Source organism: Barbus barbus, assembly GCF_936440315.1.
Source record: "Barbus barbus genome assembly, chromosome: 16".
In the NCBI taxonomy this organism is placed as follows: domain Eukaryota; kingdom Metazoa; phylum Chordata; class Actinopteri; order Cypriniformes; family Cyprinidae; genus Barbus; species Barbus barbus.
The window spans coordinates 19,172,162-19,190,328 of record NC_136744.1 but is presented as its reverse complement, the minus strand read 5'-3'; the positions used below and the strand labels follow the sequence as shown (position 1 = coordinate 19,190,328).

General features: G+C 37.1%; 1 protein-coding gene across 1 annotated transcript in view; it reads right to left on the bottom strand.

Moving 5' to 3' along the window:
- LOC306882786 (zinc finger MIZ domain-containing protein 1-like) overlaps positions 1-18,167 on the bottom strand; it is a 134,277-nt gene that overhangs the window by 75,002 nt on the left and 41,108 nt on the right. Inside the window, exon 3 of the mRNA XM_079437672.1 lies at positions 3,786-3,860. The gene's annotated coding sequence lies outside the window, so the exon portion shown is untranslated. The remainder of the gene's footprint in view (positions 1-3,785; positions 3,861-18,167) is intronic.

The following is an 18,167-nucleotide window of genomic DNA, read 5'->3' as shown; positions in this document are numbered from 1 at the left end:
CAACCTCCCAGATCTGCTTTTGCCCTCTAATGTTATTTGTCTCAGTTCTCTTCAATCCCCTTTGGAGGGTCGATTCCAGCGCTCATCTGTCTGTACAAGCAAGGTTAAAAGTACACATGAGGTGTCGTGGCGGGAGTTCGCTATGGCCAAGCGCTGAGCCTGAGAAATCAAGTGTGTTATTTATGAACCATTCGGCCATTGATTACACTCACCTGGGCACAGGGTGAAGCAACACTGGCGGCAACACTGGCGGCCCTACCGGGAATTCATTTGTTGTTCAAATTGTTACAGTATCCTTTATTATACCATTAACATGGTCATACTACTGTCACAAAATCAACTTTGCCAGAAGGTGAAGGACAAAATAGAAGCTGCACACACTGATAGTATCATTTGTTTGTTTGCACTGTTTTAAAGCTATAGGCCTACAACTTGTGCAATGCAGGTAATGGTAAAAGCACACCAAAAAATCTGTACTGAACACAATTTGCATGGCTGGATTTGTCTTGTACATGGTTCGAGGTGACACGACAGACTACCACAATCTGACATACTTTACTGGGACTATCGCTCCACCACTGCAGACAACTAAATCAGTTCTTTAAAATGACAAAAGTAAGTTTGTCTACACATATGGATATATAGAAAGTTCCAATGCACTTCTCCATCATTTGATCATCACATGAAGAAATGCAATCAATAAAAAATGTAAACAAAATTGAGTTTACCACCAGCTTTCTGTGAGCAGTAATGGCGCAATGGTGCAACGTTAACTAGCTTAAGTGAACAATGTACAATCTAAATCCTATTCTTAATAAATATTTGTCTAATTTTACAGGTAAAATGTTATGCAATATTGATTCTCAAGTAAATTTCTCTTATTTTAAAGAGATAGTTCACTTAAAATCATTTAACCTCATGTTATTCCAAATCTGTATGACTTCTGCATTACACACAACAAGATATGTTGAAGAATGTTTGGGGTCCAAACAAAACTGAACCCAACTGAATTCATTCTTTTAATGCATGGCCTAAAAATAACACAAAGTCTGGTAAAACTAGATTGCGGGTGGTTAGTAAATAAGACAGAGGTGAAATACTGCACACTGCCTAAACAAATTTATTCAACCGGCTTTGAGAATCGAGCAACATAATGGTCTACTAAAAAATATCAGAAGAACAGCATTAACCCTGCTGATTGGATTCTTTAGAGATGCGTGGTTTCTAAAGGAAAGAAAAAAATAATCTGATTTATTTCAAATGTTAGTTGTGTTTACTTGTGCCACTCATGGGCAGACCGGATTGGTCCCTGCTTCTGTTCTCTCTGAGCTTTCTGCTACTGTGCAAGATGCAGTCAAATTAATCACTGAAATCATGAACCCATGTCAAACATGTATGAAATCATTCTGATTATAGCAAAAATAATCCTAACAGCATAGTCCAATTAAATGACCTTTTGAATCATTGCTAAACAAACATCCTGATGGGCAGTTTACTGGATCTGCCTGCCATGCATGCACACAGATTTGTGGGTTTGTGGTATGATACAGAAATTTATTCCTGCACAAATGTCAAAAGACTGCCACTTTTCAATATTAGATCAAAATCAAAACATGATTAACTTATTACGACTGGATGTTTTCCTGGTTGCGGCAAAAATCTCAAGGACTTCATACAGATTTCTTTGATGCTCTCGGTCAAATGGCCAGTGTTCAGTGCGCAGTCTCAGATTTGCCTCTGACATTCGAGGGTTGGAGCTATTTTAAGGAGACCCCAGTGCCTCTGGCAGGTCCACCACACGCCACTGTACAACGGCTTCCATAGAGCTGAAGAATGGCTCCATTATTCCCCACAAACACATATACTTTCACAGAGATCCACCCACTTCTGACCTGATCTCGCTGAAACCCACCACTACCGTAAATTCCCCCCATTTGTGAAGGTGGGAACAAAACAGAACAGAATGAATCACTGACAAACTAGAGTGAAGGTTGAAAATAGACCTTTTTAAGAACATTTTATTCATTTATCTTAAAGATTTTACCTTGTGAATGGCTTTTATAATGCATGCAGCAATTAATTAGCCTTGGAATTATTCAATTATTTCATATAGACTGACTTTTTTCCCCCTTTGGTGAAGATTGTGTCCAATTACAAAACAAAATGATTCATAATCTTTCAGTTCAACAAAATAATTGCCGGTCACTTGCCAGAGCAGATGGTAAGTTTTCATACAATCTTTTTGTAAATAAGATTTATAAAGTGCCTTTATCAGAGAGGATGTTAATTACCTACTTAAGGAAATGCATACATATATAGACATACACACCCACACCACCGTTTAAAAGTTTGGAGTCGGGAGATTTTGTTTTCTTTTGAAAGCAAAGAACACTTTTTATCAGCAAGGTTTCTGAAAAATGTATCAAAATTAACATTAAAGAAGAAGAAATAAGAATTGATCAGAATGATTATTTATAAGGCTCATGTGACACAGAAGACTGGAGTAACAGCTGTTAAAGGTTTAGCTTTGCTATCACAGGATTAAATTACACTTTACAAATAATAAAAATAGAAATTATGTTATTTTAAATTGCAATAATATTTTAGATCAAATAAATGCAGCCTTGGTGAGCATAAGAGACTTCTTTCAAAAATAAACAAACAAAAAATCTTACTGATCCAAAACGTTTGAAAAGCAATACATTTTGTCTGCAGTAAATAATAATAAGTCTCTAAAAATCAACTGAAAACCATATGGTTCCTTTGTAAAATCCTCTACAAGAAAAAAACATCTGTGTTTCATCATTCTGCCACTCGCTCTGCCACCAAGTCAAACATGAACCCATCCACAAATATATAGCCTGCCCCTTATGTTTACGCCAGTGTGTGTTTGTGTACATGTGTGTGTGAGCATCAGGAAATACCAGACCAAGCATTCCAGCTCGTCAGCACCTCTGGCCCTCATGTGACTGGAGATACACAGCCCAGATTGTGTGTGCAAGTTTGCTCAAGAAGCATGATAAGAAAATTTAGTAAAAGTGAGGGAGAGGGAGGGGTAAAGGAAGGATAATCTGATATGCATGACTTGTGGTTTCTCCTAGCGCCTCTCTTTTCTTTGCCCTGGCAGAAATGGCAGTTTGCATCCATAATTTACAGGCTTCTCTTCTCCTGGCAATCTGGCCTTTATGGCTCCGCCTCCTTGCAAACTCATTAGCATAATGTAGATGCTACTAAAAAAAAAAATAATAATTCACCTTTGAGCTGTTCCATGTCTCATCAGTACACAAGACCAGGGAGAAAGCGGTGAACGTATTAAAGGCTCAGGATGAAACACTTCATGCCACATGTGCTGTTTAGACAAATGTCTCCGACTGCCTGCTAAAACTGATTATTTTTCCAAAGAATCTCACATCTCAGTAATTGTGCCTGCCTTTAATAATCACGTAAAAAACCTGACACTGACGTTGTAAGGGGGAACAACAAAGCAGTGAGTGATTTGAGAGGCCCCGCTGCTAATTATGACTCATGTTATACAGAGTGTTCTGTTGCTGCTCAAAAACACTAAATAAATTCATCGTTTGACTGTGCTCAAGAAATATGAGCGTCTGACACGATAGCGTGCGAGCTTTCCCGTTTTTAGCACCAATTACGCCATTCGAGTTAATTTGGGAAAGTTGTTTTGAAGATAACACCATGCGAGCGGCACATGTGTGTGCAAATCTGCGATTAGGTGAACAATCATTAGCAGAAATGAGCAGTGAAGGATCATCAGTCAAAGCGCTTACCGGAGGATGCAGTAGATTTCTTTGTTCAGTGTTTGGCAAATTCACTCACATATCCTCATCAATCATAGAAGTGATCTGGAAGTTAAAAAAACAACACGTTATATAAATCCTTTGCCAAAGTAAATGGTGTGCACGGTTACATACGTTGTTCTCAGTATTCATAATCCCCCGTTCTGTACCTTCCCTGCTTGATAATGTCACACTGGTAAATAAAGGAAGCACACGTTTAGGCTTATTCTACACATGGGATCATGTACCATTGTTGATCAGTGGCATTTATCAGCTAGTATAGGAGACAATCTAACCGTTATTATATTATATACGGTATTACCGTATATAGCAATTGTAATATTTTTCATAAACAGCCAAATTTAGGCTAATTTAGGTCTTTAATAACATAAAAATTGTTAATCCGACAACTGATTTAAACAAACTGACCACCCCAAGATATCCACCTAAAAATTGTTTACATTTTTAAGTTTGTTTAAACTGTTGGTCTACTTAATGCTGATGTTTTAATGTAACAACAAAATAATTAACTTTTTATGACAATTCTCTTTAGTAACCTATAATAATGCTGAAAGGTCAACGAAACCTGTCACTGACAGCATCAGATGTAGAAACAATATTCATTTCGAACACATAAAATACCAAAGCAATAAGAGATGGTGATAAACTCTCTGTTCATGACTTAATATTCATGAGTATTCTTTGCCATTCTATGATGTCACAACCAGCACACCAAATAAACAGTAAGACTAAAAATAAAAACCCATTTATTGGTTAAGGAGCCTTCAGGGTCCCGATCACCCTGTCAGGGTTTACAGTATGTTGCAATAACGACAGGCTGACTGTAATTTATTCCTTACTTAATGTATGCGAAGGGGGCGTGGTTTGAGTAACAACAACAAACATTTATATCCTGTCTAGACCACAACACAGATTACCAACTACAGAATAAATCACACAATGGGTTTTAACACACAACATCGTATGAGTTTGAAAGTCATTTTACAACTTTTAATTCACAACATTAAATGTTCTGGAGAAAAAAAAAAACATAATTTGCAGACAAACCCTGGAAGCTTTTTTAGCACTAATGTAGCAAGATGAAGAAACGTACAGTACTAAATTGTACAGTCAACATTCTTCACTCCAGCTATATCATCCACTGTGATTATTTACTGGACACATCCTTGACTCAAAAAGTCAGGGTTCAATGAAAATCCCGGATTCCCCATTGGCACTGACGACACATGTGCGTTCTTCTTGTAAACACGATAATTCTGACATGACTTGGAGGCAGCAATAATCTGTTCATATAAAACTTTCTGTCTTTGTTCATCTTTTTCATCAGCTTCTACAGGTCCACCATCCGTATCATGTCATGCATCTGTCACTGAGCCTGAATAAATGGATTTATAATCTAAAGGGAAAAGTGACGATCTGTCTGATTCTCTGGCCTCCACATGCGACTGGAGTGCAGGGTCTATTAGGTGTTTATTGCTTGAATTCCTGCTATCAACCCCTACGAACCCATCTAGCTGTAATTTCATATGAATATTTCAAGTCAGTTTTTGGAAAAGCAAAACTACTGATATCCTAATGGGATCATGCTTTGACTATTAATGGACTTGTTTATCCTGACTGACTTTCTAATACCCACATACCACTTTTGATATACCAGAATATTGTAATTGATGATGATGATAAAAATAATAACAACTTCCACACAGTATGCTATTAAATTACACTCAAATCTGGTTGGCCCGCTGTGACCTTCTCATTTATTTTCTTATTTTTGAGTAAAATGAAATTGGACATGTCCTTTTAATTAACAAAATGCTCTACAGTACTTGCATTAAGAATTTGAGAACAGACAAAATGTGAAGTGCACATTAACGTCCTACTCAGAGAACATCTGCCAGTGTTGTTCCGGACACGATGCCCAAGGACTTACCGAAATAAGGTTTAGACACGAGGATGTTATAGGTTATTCCATAAGGACTGCTACTGCTCCAGATTTCAATGGGCTACTACTGTTTTAATTGGCACAATTAGGTTATCGAAACCCACATCTGATGAAACATCCAGCATCATGATAAAAAAATATATATTTTAAATAAAATAAAATAAATGTATGGAAAAAAATCTATAATAAATTAAAATTAAAAAAGCATTTATAAATATTTTTTATAAACAATAATAAATGCATGTCTTTCTGAAACATTTAAAAAACAATGAGTCAAATTTTATAAGAACAACTAATAATAATGAATACAAAAACCCTGCATGATCATGAAACCGTGACAAAGCGAGTATCATTTACTTATGAAGAAAATATGACCTTCAGGCTGGATGACTGATCTGGAGTCACTCAGCGTGAGAGAAACCCATGAGATGGACTGATACTAACAATAAAGGAAAGACACCGTCAGGATACAGGAGGCCGAGACAGCAAAGGCTTGATTATCCACACTTTCACGGTCACGGAGCACAAACTGCGAGCCGTCTATAGCTGACCTCCTCCGGTTCTTGGACTGCAGTGGCGCTCAGATGGGCTACTGGATTGGGGTGCATTGTCTGTGCTCCACACTCATTAGCTGAGTCAAGGAGGGACTTACTGGGGTGTTTAGCTCACTGGGTTTGCGTGGCAGCTCAACAAGCTCTCCCAGCTGGAGCACACATCACAGCTGTACACTTACAATTAGTGCAGGTGCAGCTGAGGAAAGACCAGGCACAACACAGACACAAACACAAAGATAGAAAACACACACATACAGAGGTGTAGCACACCGCCGATGAGTGCTGTTACATGCAAAACAAAGCGCTGATGACTCGAAATCCAGCTCATTATAAAAACCGACAATGCAAGAAAACCAGATTTCGAATTTAGAGGTTTTTCTGTGGTTTAAAAGTCAAGATGTGCATGTTTTGCTGTTTTGTCTAAATGGTTATGACCTTTACAAGATAAAAGTTTAGCTTAAGGCATTTACATTAACTTACACATCATTAAGAATAATCACTGTATAATCAAGCATGTAAACAGACTTATAATAGATTTCAATATGAATCTTTCATTTGCATGTTCAAATACACTTCTGTTGTTCCAATCTGAACCAAAACTAGCATTCCATGAGGAAGCTAAATTGTTCTGGATGAGATAATGCACCAACTGCATCATTTTCCAAATATTTGAAGAGAAAAATAGAAGCCAGGCTTGTGTTTTCCCCTCAATCTCATATTGATCCAAAGAGCCTTGCTTGCAAAACATTATCACAAAACTGAGCACGGAAACAAATTACATGACAAAAGCAGCCATTGATTTGCGAATCGTTTATTAAGGGGACACTAAAAGTTAAATGAATTCCAGCATTTTAAGCTTTGCTTCTCAGGCACACAGTGAGGCAATGCAGAAAGCTGGAATGTCGAGGCTGTCTTGCATCTGGAGTCGTCTCTGATGCATGCCATAAAAGATGCCATTAAGCAGAATGGGCCGGCAAAACACACAACATGCAGATCTGAATAATTCATTTAGCGCTCAACCCGCTGGAGGGACATCTTTTTTTCCCAATTGTTTTTCCACATCAAAATCTGAGCATATATTTGCTCTGATTGAAAAAAAGGCACAACACGAGCATTCTGTGGACATACAAATTAGCAAGCAGGTGTCTTCACATGTGGTGCAGACCTTTATTTTTCTCTGTACAGTTCAATAGAGACTGCAGACTGTTGTATGCCTTATTAGGCTCTTTTCCAGGGGCAGTGGGTAATGAGACTTCACACAGACAATAAAAAACTCACAGCCAATCACATGAGAGTGATGCAAGACATCTGTCACCATGTTTTCCGCAGCTCTAATTTACTCAGTAACTGTAGTAGGCAAGATACACTCTAAGAGGGTCATTAGTGAAGAAGAAAAAGCTAATGTCAGTCTGCAGGGTAACAGTTACATGCTTTTCTATGTTATAGGACACAGATTTTGATATAGACCGATTTCATAGAGAAAAAAAAATTGTAGATGTTTTAGAATTTTAGCTATATATATATATATATATACACAGTATCTCACAGAAGTGAGTACACCCCTCACATTTTTGTAAATATTTTATTATATCTTTTCATGTGACAACACTGAAGAAATGACACTTTGCTACAACGTAAAGTAGTGAGTGTACAGCTTGTATAAGTGTAAATTTGCTGTCCCCTCAAAATAACTCAACACACAGCCATTAATGTCTAAACCACTGGCCACAAAAGTGAGTACACCCCTAAGGTTGCAACCTGTGAAGGCAACCTGTGAAGGCAACCTGTAAAGTGGCAACCCGTGAAGCTCTGGTGAACTCCATGCCCAAGAGGGTTAAGGCAGTGCTGTAAAATAATGGTGGCCACACAAAATATTGACACTTTGGGCCCAATTTGGACATTTTTACTTAGGGGTGTACTCACTTTTGTGGCCATACTAGTGCGTGAATACTAGTGCGTGAATAAATCCAACCACCCCTATAGATTTAAGTTTCACTTTCCATAATCCGTGACACCGACAGAGTAGCATTTTGGCGGCAGGGACTCAAATTGACACAGGCAGAGTGAAAGACTGGGTATTTTTGATCAGGTAGGATACAAGTGATTTCAAAACATTTCAGCCGGTTTATATATATTGTATATTATTTATCTTGTATAAGATACATTTAGTGAGTCACACTGCAAGAAAGCGCTTCATTGTAGTAGGCCTACTATGGTGATTATCTCTTCAGCGCACAGCGCGAACAGCACATACAACAAAGCAGAATATTAATAACTATGACTGGAGCTGTCATATACATAACATTATAATGAGAACAATATTATAATAAAACGCTGTGAATTTTTACTTTAATTGCCATGTTTCTGCACATTGATGCGTGAAGAATGCGTGGAGTTCAATCAGAGCCGTGTAGACACGTTCATGCATTCGGGGCATTTTGTGCAGATAGCCTATAAGCCGTATTATTAAGGTTATGCTGTATAAATAACGAAGTGTATTCTATATGAGATAAATGATGAGTTAATCCCATTGATTAAAAACCTGTTATCAAATGCTTAATTCTACTGGTCATCATCTTCATATAAATCCTGGATACTGCAGATGAGTTTCAATCTAAGAACAAAACAGTTTCTTCTCAATCAGACAGTGGGAAACAACTGAAAAACACATTTAAAAAGCATCACTGGCAGTAAACAGATTGACTGAGTTAAAGATCCAATGATGCAAATGTGTGCATATGAAACCAGAGAGAGCCAGGAACAAAAATCAAGAGAAAGAAACAAGAATCAAGATTGAAACTAGTCCCACAATGTGTTTCCAGCAAACCAAGCACTGTAACTCTACACGTTTCAGCAATATAGCTAAAGATTTTTAATTACTTTGCTCAGCAGCTGGAAAATGCCACAGTAGCCCAAAAGTTCACAAGGCCCCTTTCATTCAAACTCCAGTTATACAGGCAAGCGTCCAAGTCTGCCAACCACTAAGCATTCAGCTGGGCCTCCACAAGCGGGCCAAGTCGAGCAGACAGCCACAGCCATGCGCACAAGAGCGAGGGGCTTGCTGACACATCCACAACCCTGACGCAGGGCAGAAAAATGCACAGGCCCACTCCAGCCTTTTCTTTGCGGCCGAGCTTGAACGTACCTAACAATTACAGAGCTATTTTCTCTGGAAGGGCAATTCCCTGTTTATTGGTATCCGCCTGTCAAAGGCTCTCCCTGTCAATCCTCAGCAGGAGCCTTCCCAGTGGTCAATGGGAGATGATTGAGCGTAACTCGACGAAAATTTGTGGGATTCCGGTTTAGGCAAGCAGTGTTACTCTGGGCCGATCCACCAGCATCAGACAGGAGGGAAGCAGTTTCCAAAAGGATTAAAAATGAAGATGGTGACTTGAGTCGCTAGCTTGTAATTTTCCAATACCGCCAGTTTAAAAAAAAAATTACAGTAGTGTTAAATGGAGGGAATAGATATGCTGATGTGGCATTTGGACTAATGTTGTCACACTTTTTACTTCACTTTTACGCAATATTTAACCTTTCCTGTGTGACAAGAAGTTGCAGTCTTCTCTACTTGGTGGAATATTTGTGTCAGGAAGCTAAAACTCAAATAAATCTATAAGAAAAAGCATACAGAAACAATGTTTACTGTGAAGAAACCACATGAAATGTTTCTTAACAAACCTTAATAAGGCTTCTGTGGAAATAGGCATCCACTGCTCACACAGAAAAATTATTTGGTGCTTTTGGAAAACAGCTTCCACCCTAGTTTCATCACCCAACTCTCCCTTTGTTAGAGCTCGGAAATGCCTGAAGTTAGGAATGAAAATACTGGCATGTCCCTGCAGCTCAGTGAGAGAGAATATTTCTGCAGCTGCGGAGTGAAGTCAGCTCATCAGAACAGAGCCAGCAGGCCAGGTTTCCTCCACAGATAACCATGTTAACCTAAAGAACATAAACACACACCTCACGTTTCACCGCGAAAGCATGTGTGCCATGAGGTTACGAGGCAATCTCTAGGAAGCACCGAATACAAAAAATGTGTCATGTATGTGCCTTCCAAATGACATCACATGTAATGTGATATTGGATTCTGGTTTGCGTGTTCACACTCACATTTACATGAAAACAAGAAATCTACAGAACCAAACGTCAATGAAAAGCTTTGTGAAATGCATGCTGGGAGCTCCATCAAATACAAGTCAACAGCAGGTTCAGGCCATCAATCTAACCTTCGGCATGTGAGAGGCGCTGGCAGTCTGACAAGAAATCTCTCAGCATTTTGCTTTGATTTGAATTCGGCTCCCACAGTTCAGATGTCACTGATACTTTGGCACATTTTGGATGTCAGAGGGACTGCAAACGAGATTTTAATATAAATATAAATTTAACAAAGGTAAATAATTCCAAGGTCAAAAATAAAAATACAGTGAGGAATTCAAATAATATATACATTTATATTATAGTGTTTGAATTTAACTTTTTCACTCATCAGCCAATTTGGCTACTAAATTTTTAGCTCGCCAGCCATTCATAACTTCTACTAACCAAAAAAAAAAAGAAATAAACTAATAGCTTGCAGCTGTCCACGCTGGATGTGACAAAGCGGGCGTTGCAAATCATTTGTACTTTGTGTCATATATATATATATATATATATATATATATATATATATATATATAAATAAACACAATAGGCCTATACACATGTATTTAAAAAAACTAAAATAATTATAAAAGTAATAAATATACTAATACTAATAAACTAATATACTAATATTAAATATTATTCACAATATGCCTCTGCACACAAATATATTTAAAAACCATTACTAATAACATTCATAACAATAAATAATACATATATATAAATAAATATATATGTACTGTATATGAAATTATTGAAAAATCTAAAATGTAAAAAATTTAATATATATTTTATTATTATTATTATTATTTGTTATGAGTTGCATGTAACAAGTCAACATAAGAGTTAACATTTTCCAATGACTATGGATGAAGTTAGAAGACCTCCGAGTCGGAACAGATGTTTTCTTTAGTTGATGGCTGATTCAGTTTGCTCACGTCTCTTACATCAGCGATGGTCAGACTCTTCTTTCAACTCAATTTAAACCGCATATTATGTTGCCGCTCCTAATGAAGCACCCGTCCAACTGGTGAGTGACTTTTTTTTTACTCACGTAAAGCCAAGTTTTACTTGCATTTGGCACAAGTGTTATTTTTGGAGCCTGACTGTATGTATACGACAGGGCTCATTCTCAGCGCCATGTGACCGTCTATCATTGCGTACATGCACCTCAGCCCTGGAATGTGATCGTTGCCATTGGATGTGGTGGTATCATGACCTTATTGTCATTCCTCTCTGCTTTCCTATTAAATGCACTGCTCCCAGTAATTTTCGATGAGTCAAGCTGCCTGACTGACGCACTCCAATTAGGCCCTGGCTAGCAGAGCTCTTAACTCCAGCACACGCTGTACTTCAGGCACGCAAGCAGCCGGGCCTTTTTAGCCAATGACAGCAGGGTGACGGTGATGACATGGCCTGCTTGGAAGCCTGCGGGCCGCACTAAGGAGACAGAAATATCTTCCTTTGACAGACATGGATACATGGCGCTACGCGTGCAGCTGTCTAAATGTTGCCTCTTTTTGTCTCTCGCTGGCTTGGGCGCTATCTTTCTCTCTTGATCCTGCACTCACTCTCTTGCTCTCTCTCATTCAATCAACTTAAGCACACTGACTTTTTGTCTGCAGCTGAGGCGAGGGGTCAGCGTTCGGAGGCTAACCTTTAGACACAAGCATTTGAGATGGATGAGGTTGGGGCGGCGACTGGAGCCTGAACACAACCCACAGACAACCTCAGACGTTCTCAATTAATCAGGTCACGGTGCAGGGAATAACTCACTCTCTGGTATCTGGGTCTGGACGGTACAACAATCTGCTGCAGCTCATGCAGCTATTTGCCTCTCAAAACAGTTGAAACTGTGCTCGTGCATGTGTGAAATATCTGAGAACGTCAGTGGATAGCTTGTGACACTTAACCTTTATAGCTGAATGTGTCGTAATGCTAAGCATTACAACTTGGCTCCAAAACTCTAAGCAGTCATATTAATCTTACAAAAATGTATTCAAGTCTTGTTACACCCCCCCCACCCCCAGAGAAATGAAACCCATTTTTAGAACCAGAAATTCTAATTTTATGATAATTATACAAATTTCCCCCTTAATTCTCATTAACATGATGCATCAAGACAATTTTCTTTGATAAGTTAAAGGCAGAAAATAAAACACTGCTAGGTATATATATTTTACTAATCAAACAATGTTATTTCACATTACAAAAATGAAATTTGAGGTAAAATGTGCTTAATTGTAATGAAAATGTCAAAGTAAAAATCTTGCCAAAAATAAATGAATAAAACTTATTAATATTATTATTATTACAACAATACATATTTATAACAAAAAATAAAAATACAATATTTATATATATATATATATATATATATATATATATATATATATATATATATATATATATATATATATATATATATATATATATATATATATATATATATATATATATATATATTTAACATTTCAAAATATTATAATTTAATAAATAAAACCGTATAATATAAAATGAATACATTCTCATTTTTTTAATTTTTAAATTAGTCAATTTTCTTTCATAAGTTAGGCACAACATAAAACACCACAATTAAGTATAAACATGTTACTAATTAAATTGAAGAAAATTGGTAAAAAAACATGCTTAATTGTAATGAAAAAATTGTCACAAAGCATAAAAATATTGAATTCATCAATAAATAAAATTATATTATTATTATGGTTACTACAAAAAAAATGATAATAAAAATAAAATATATATACAACAAATATAGAATATAACATTATGAAACAATTTAAAACAAATGTTTAAAAATTATTTTTTATAATAATATACAATTCTACAATATAAAATGAGAACCGAGAAGAGCTACCAACTTGAACAACTGTCCTATTCCTGCCATCACTTCCATTCAAAGAGTTCTTGAACTCCTTATTTTAAGTGAAATTCCACACCGTAATCAGAAGTTTAATAGTCAGTTTGCTAGACCCTCTGCTAATTAAACACATATCAGAGGCCCCTTCTCCCTCCCTCTCTGTGCTTCATTAACACAAGTGCAAAGGCCTTAAACTCAGTCTGGATGTCTTTCAAGCTCTCCTCCTCTGAAGGTGTGGGGCTACAGGAGGCCTCGCTGGAGATGGAATCATTTTCATTCAGCTCTTGAATGCCCTGCTGCTTTAAAATGCATACCACATTCCTCTTTCCTTGTAGACATTCAGAGACATCCTTACTGACACTATAAAACTTCCCTATCATCTCAGAACTTAATTGCTTAGTTACAGCAGTTCTGAGAGAGTGAACACCGCCCCACATCTGTGGGTCCTTCTGGGGGCCTTGAACCAAAGGTGGCACCGGGACCCAACCTGGGGAGTCTAGGGTGGGGGAAACCAAGAAACTTGGAACATCCGTCTTTTCTTTATGAAGTCTATAAAGAACTCAGAGTTGGAAGAAAAGAATGAAAATATATGATTGGAGGAGTAGTACGAGTACGCTGGATGTAATGCGTCGGGATGGCTGCTGTCAGATACAAGCAAAATGGAGCTTTGTCAAATGAGAGCATCCAATCTGGTGCACACCGCCTGCTACGGATCACACATAAAAACTGGAAGTGCAATAAATACACATTTTAATGTTGGTCTGGGCAGAATCATAATAGGCTCAGATTTTCTATCCAACAGACTGCATCCGTAAATCAACTCCAGATAGTTCTGCCAGTGAGCAACACCAACATCATGAACGCCCTAAATCACCAGCAAATAAATGAGAAAAATTCATATAATCAGTGCAGCTGGAAGAGATAGTATGTTCTGATAATTCAGGGCTTTGTTTGAGTTCAGCCTCCACCCCAATCGTTCTCAAGCTCTTCCAGGCATCCAGACCAGAACAACTACTAGGAAGCTATTGGCTCCAAAATATGAAACATTTTGTATCCAAGTGACTTTTTTCAGATGTCTGAGGGAAAACAAGCTGAAGGATCAATTCACATTGTAGATTTGGTTGAATATTTCTAAAACATTTCTAAAAAAAAAGTTAAAAAAAGAAAAAAAAAAACATATAAGCATAAACTTAACACCACTATAATGGTGCTCATTTAATTTTTAATCCAAAAGAACTAAAAAAATTATTCAGTGAGTGAGTCAGTAAAGGCTTGGACTAATTCACTGGATAAATGAGCCTGATTCAAACCACCGTTCTGAATCTTTCTAACTGGCTCAGTAAAAAAAAGAAAAAAGGAAAAAGGAAACGGGTTAATTTTGGATCTTCCAAGATTTTATACTGTCGTATTTGACAATATATAATATAAAACTGATCTTTGTCAGTCTCTATATTAAAATGATGTTCCTATTATGCCAGCTAGATTTCTCTTATGCATATGCACACCGAAAGCCTATATCTCACACATCTCAATCTGTGCAACAATGTGTGCTAGTGATAATATCTGGAGACGCATTCAGATAAGTAATTCGCATATCCTGTGCAGATGAATAGTATGCAGGTTTGTAATTGTGTAAGCAATGCAGCGATTTGTTTTAGTTCGCTCAGACCCTGAGGGCTGGCACTCTTCACACGGCACAGACCGGGACTGCCAGGAACTACACAATTTGTGATATTATTCAAATGAGCACATTGTTTTCCTGTTTGCTGACACGAATGGGGGGGGGGGGCACAACTCAAGATTAAATCATTCAGAAACAATCAGCCTCTGCGTGAAAGTAGCATTTGAAATGTATTGCTCAAATTATTGAGAGCCATTAATGCATGTGTCCACTCTTGATGCACTGTATATTACACTCATTCATCATGGCTGCATGGCCTGGCAGGATAACAGAAAACATCTTTTGTAATCATATAGCTTCCTGTCAAGGGTAGCAAACATGTCTGTGCATTTAATGATTCAGATGTTTGTTTTTATTGGTGAGTAACTGACAAAGGATATCTTGACTGCTATGGCAACATATGCGTAATAATTTCAAATGGTTTTTAAAGTCAAGTCAAGCTTTTTTTTCACTGTGGAACATAGAAAGTGAAATAATAATGTTCTAGCCATACTTTTGCACACATATCACAATGAACAAAACCTAAATCTTTGAAGTCCAAAAAGACAATTTTCAGTGAGCAAAGTTTCTAAAATCAATAGGTTACAAGACTACATGTGCGCTCAAATGTATGCTGTGTCCTTGACTATCAGCTTTGGCATAGTGTCCAACTCTGACCCCTATCACAATGCAAGCTGTCATTGGCATAAACACAACACAGATGCACAATCCTCAGCCTCTTCACCTCCAGAAGTGAGATGAAGAACATCCCAGCCTTAGCTTTCATTTCCCTTCCACACAAAAAACATATTTCCAGAGGAATCACCACATCTGTCCCGCATTGAACAGTCAGTGCTCTTCATGAATGCACTTTTGGATAAAAGGGATATTTCAGCTTGTTTCAACACCCTCCATTCAAAAGGGGTGTTGAACTTAACCTGAGCCAACAATAAAAAAAAAAAGTAAAGTAACTTGATGGCAAACCTCCATTAACAACAACAAAGTGCCAGTATATAGGCAATTCTTGGCAAAGCTGTATTATTTGACTGAGAGTGAGGCTGATATATTATAGTAACAGCTTTGTTTCGTAGGTTTTTTTGTTGTTGTTATGAATCAGTTTTTGGCTGACGCATATTAGGTACGCAAATTTACAGTCAAACAAACTGCGGTAATAAAATCAAATGTTCAAGAGTCAGGTTCATTTCTGTGAATCGGTTCATTCAGATGAACGAAAATTCAGTTTGTTTTAAACGATTCACCGATTCATTACCTGAAAAGAACTCCCAGAATAGCATTTTTAGAGTCTGTGTAGAGATATATTTACTTATATGCTGCTGTTTTCAACTTCAACTTAGGCTGTTTTCTAGTTTATTAGATGTTTTGTGTGTAAATTTAAGTTAATTGCTGTGACTAATTAAGATCATTGATTGTTTTGTGCTAGATAAATACTTAATACAAAAACAAAAAGGCAAACATGAATGAATATAATCAGTTACACTACTGTTCAGACGTTTGGGGTCAGTAAGATCAGATTTTAATACTTTTATTCAGCAATGGCACATTAATTTGATCAAAAATAATAGTAAAGATTTTTATAAAGTTACAAAAAAATAATTCTTCACATAAATGCTGTTCTTATGAACTTTCTATTCATAAAGAATCCTTAAAAATTATCACATTTCTAAAAGAGAATGTGACATTTAAGGCTGAAATAATAGACCTTAGTCAGGGTAGTGTCATGTTTAATTTTTGACAGGAAGGGAAACAAGTCTGTGAGGGATACAAGTAAAGGGCGTTCAATGGATTGTACTGTTGATTACAACATGCCGATAGTTCAGCAGACAAAACATTCAGTAGAAAAAAACAACAACCATAAAACAGTTTTGACAACTGAGTTGGCAAAAATGATGTGATCTATGACTTTTATTCAGTGTGTGTCATTGTAAAGACTGAGTCTATACTCGCAGTCTAATTTCATTCGCATTAAATTAAATATGGCATCTAACCTGACTAAGGTCTATGGCTTTTATATATGGTTATATTAAAATAAAAAAGGTGTTTAAACTTGCAGCAATATTTCAAAATATATGAAGCCTTGGTAAATCTTACCAACCCCAAACTTTTGAATGGTAGTGTATATATTTAAAAAGTTATTGTCCCTTAAAATAGCTTTAAAGTGGTTACTTTTTCTTAGTAACTTGTAGTGTAGCTAACTACTTCAAATTATAGCTTCACTAAAGTTTAAATACTTAAAGCACCCGTAGATTTCAACTTGGAAATACTTTTTAGTTCACTGTTACTACTGGCCGAGGCTCTGCTATTATCAACGGAGAACACAGTAATTCACAGAGGTAAAGACTACCTTCCCACAGATCGAAAAGAGAAACAGAATTGGGAGTGTTCCTCATCTCAGATGTGTTTTCCTCCTGTAACTGCAGAGGCTAGATATCAAAGAGAAGAGAATCCTGGGTGCTGCAGGAGCTGGGATGTTGATGTTAATTCCTATGGTGTGAGCTAATCCGAAGAGTGCTGACATCATTTTTCTTTATCAAACGCACCATGTGGCTTGTACACATGCCCAGAGAAACTTCACCGTCAAAGTTATTTCTTACTGTGGTGCTTTATCATGTGGTATGGGAGACAATGAATACATAAATATCAACTGAATGCAAAAAAAAAAAGAAGAGGTGGCTTGAAAACTAATGACTGTCATTCTGCACCACTAAATAGCAGTTTTCAAACAGGTTATCGAACTGTGCCATTGTTTGGTCAAACCGACTGCCCTGCCCCTAAACTCACAGTAATATTTGGGCCAATGTTGTTTTTTAGGGTTGGGTTGCTCAAACAGAGTAATATGTTATGCTAAAATTACAAAATTACACACTTAAGCTTTAAATTACATTTTATAATATATAAATACATAAATAATGTGGCCAAATTGTTCTCCAAAAAGTAAATCACCAGCTACTTAGCCATGTTTGAAGAGCAACAAAATGTAAGAGGCAAGTCACAATGTTGAAAAATGAGGGCAGAGAACCAAGTCAGCCTCACACAGAGCATTGCTGCCTTCGCCACGGCTGGGGACACTCGAATTTGAACATCAAGATTAAAGGGAGAAGAAAAAAAGGAAGTGAGGGAAATGGAGAAAGAAGGCAGAGGGTATAAAAGAAGT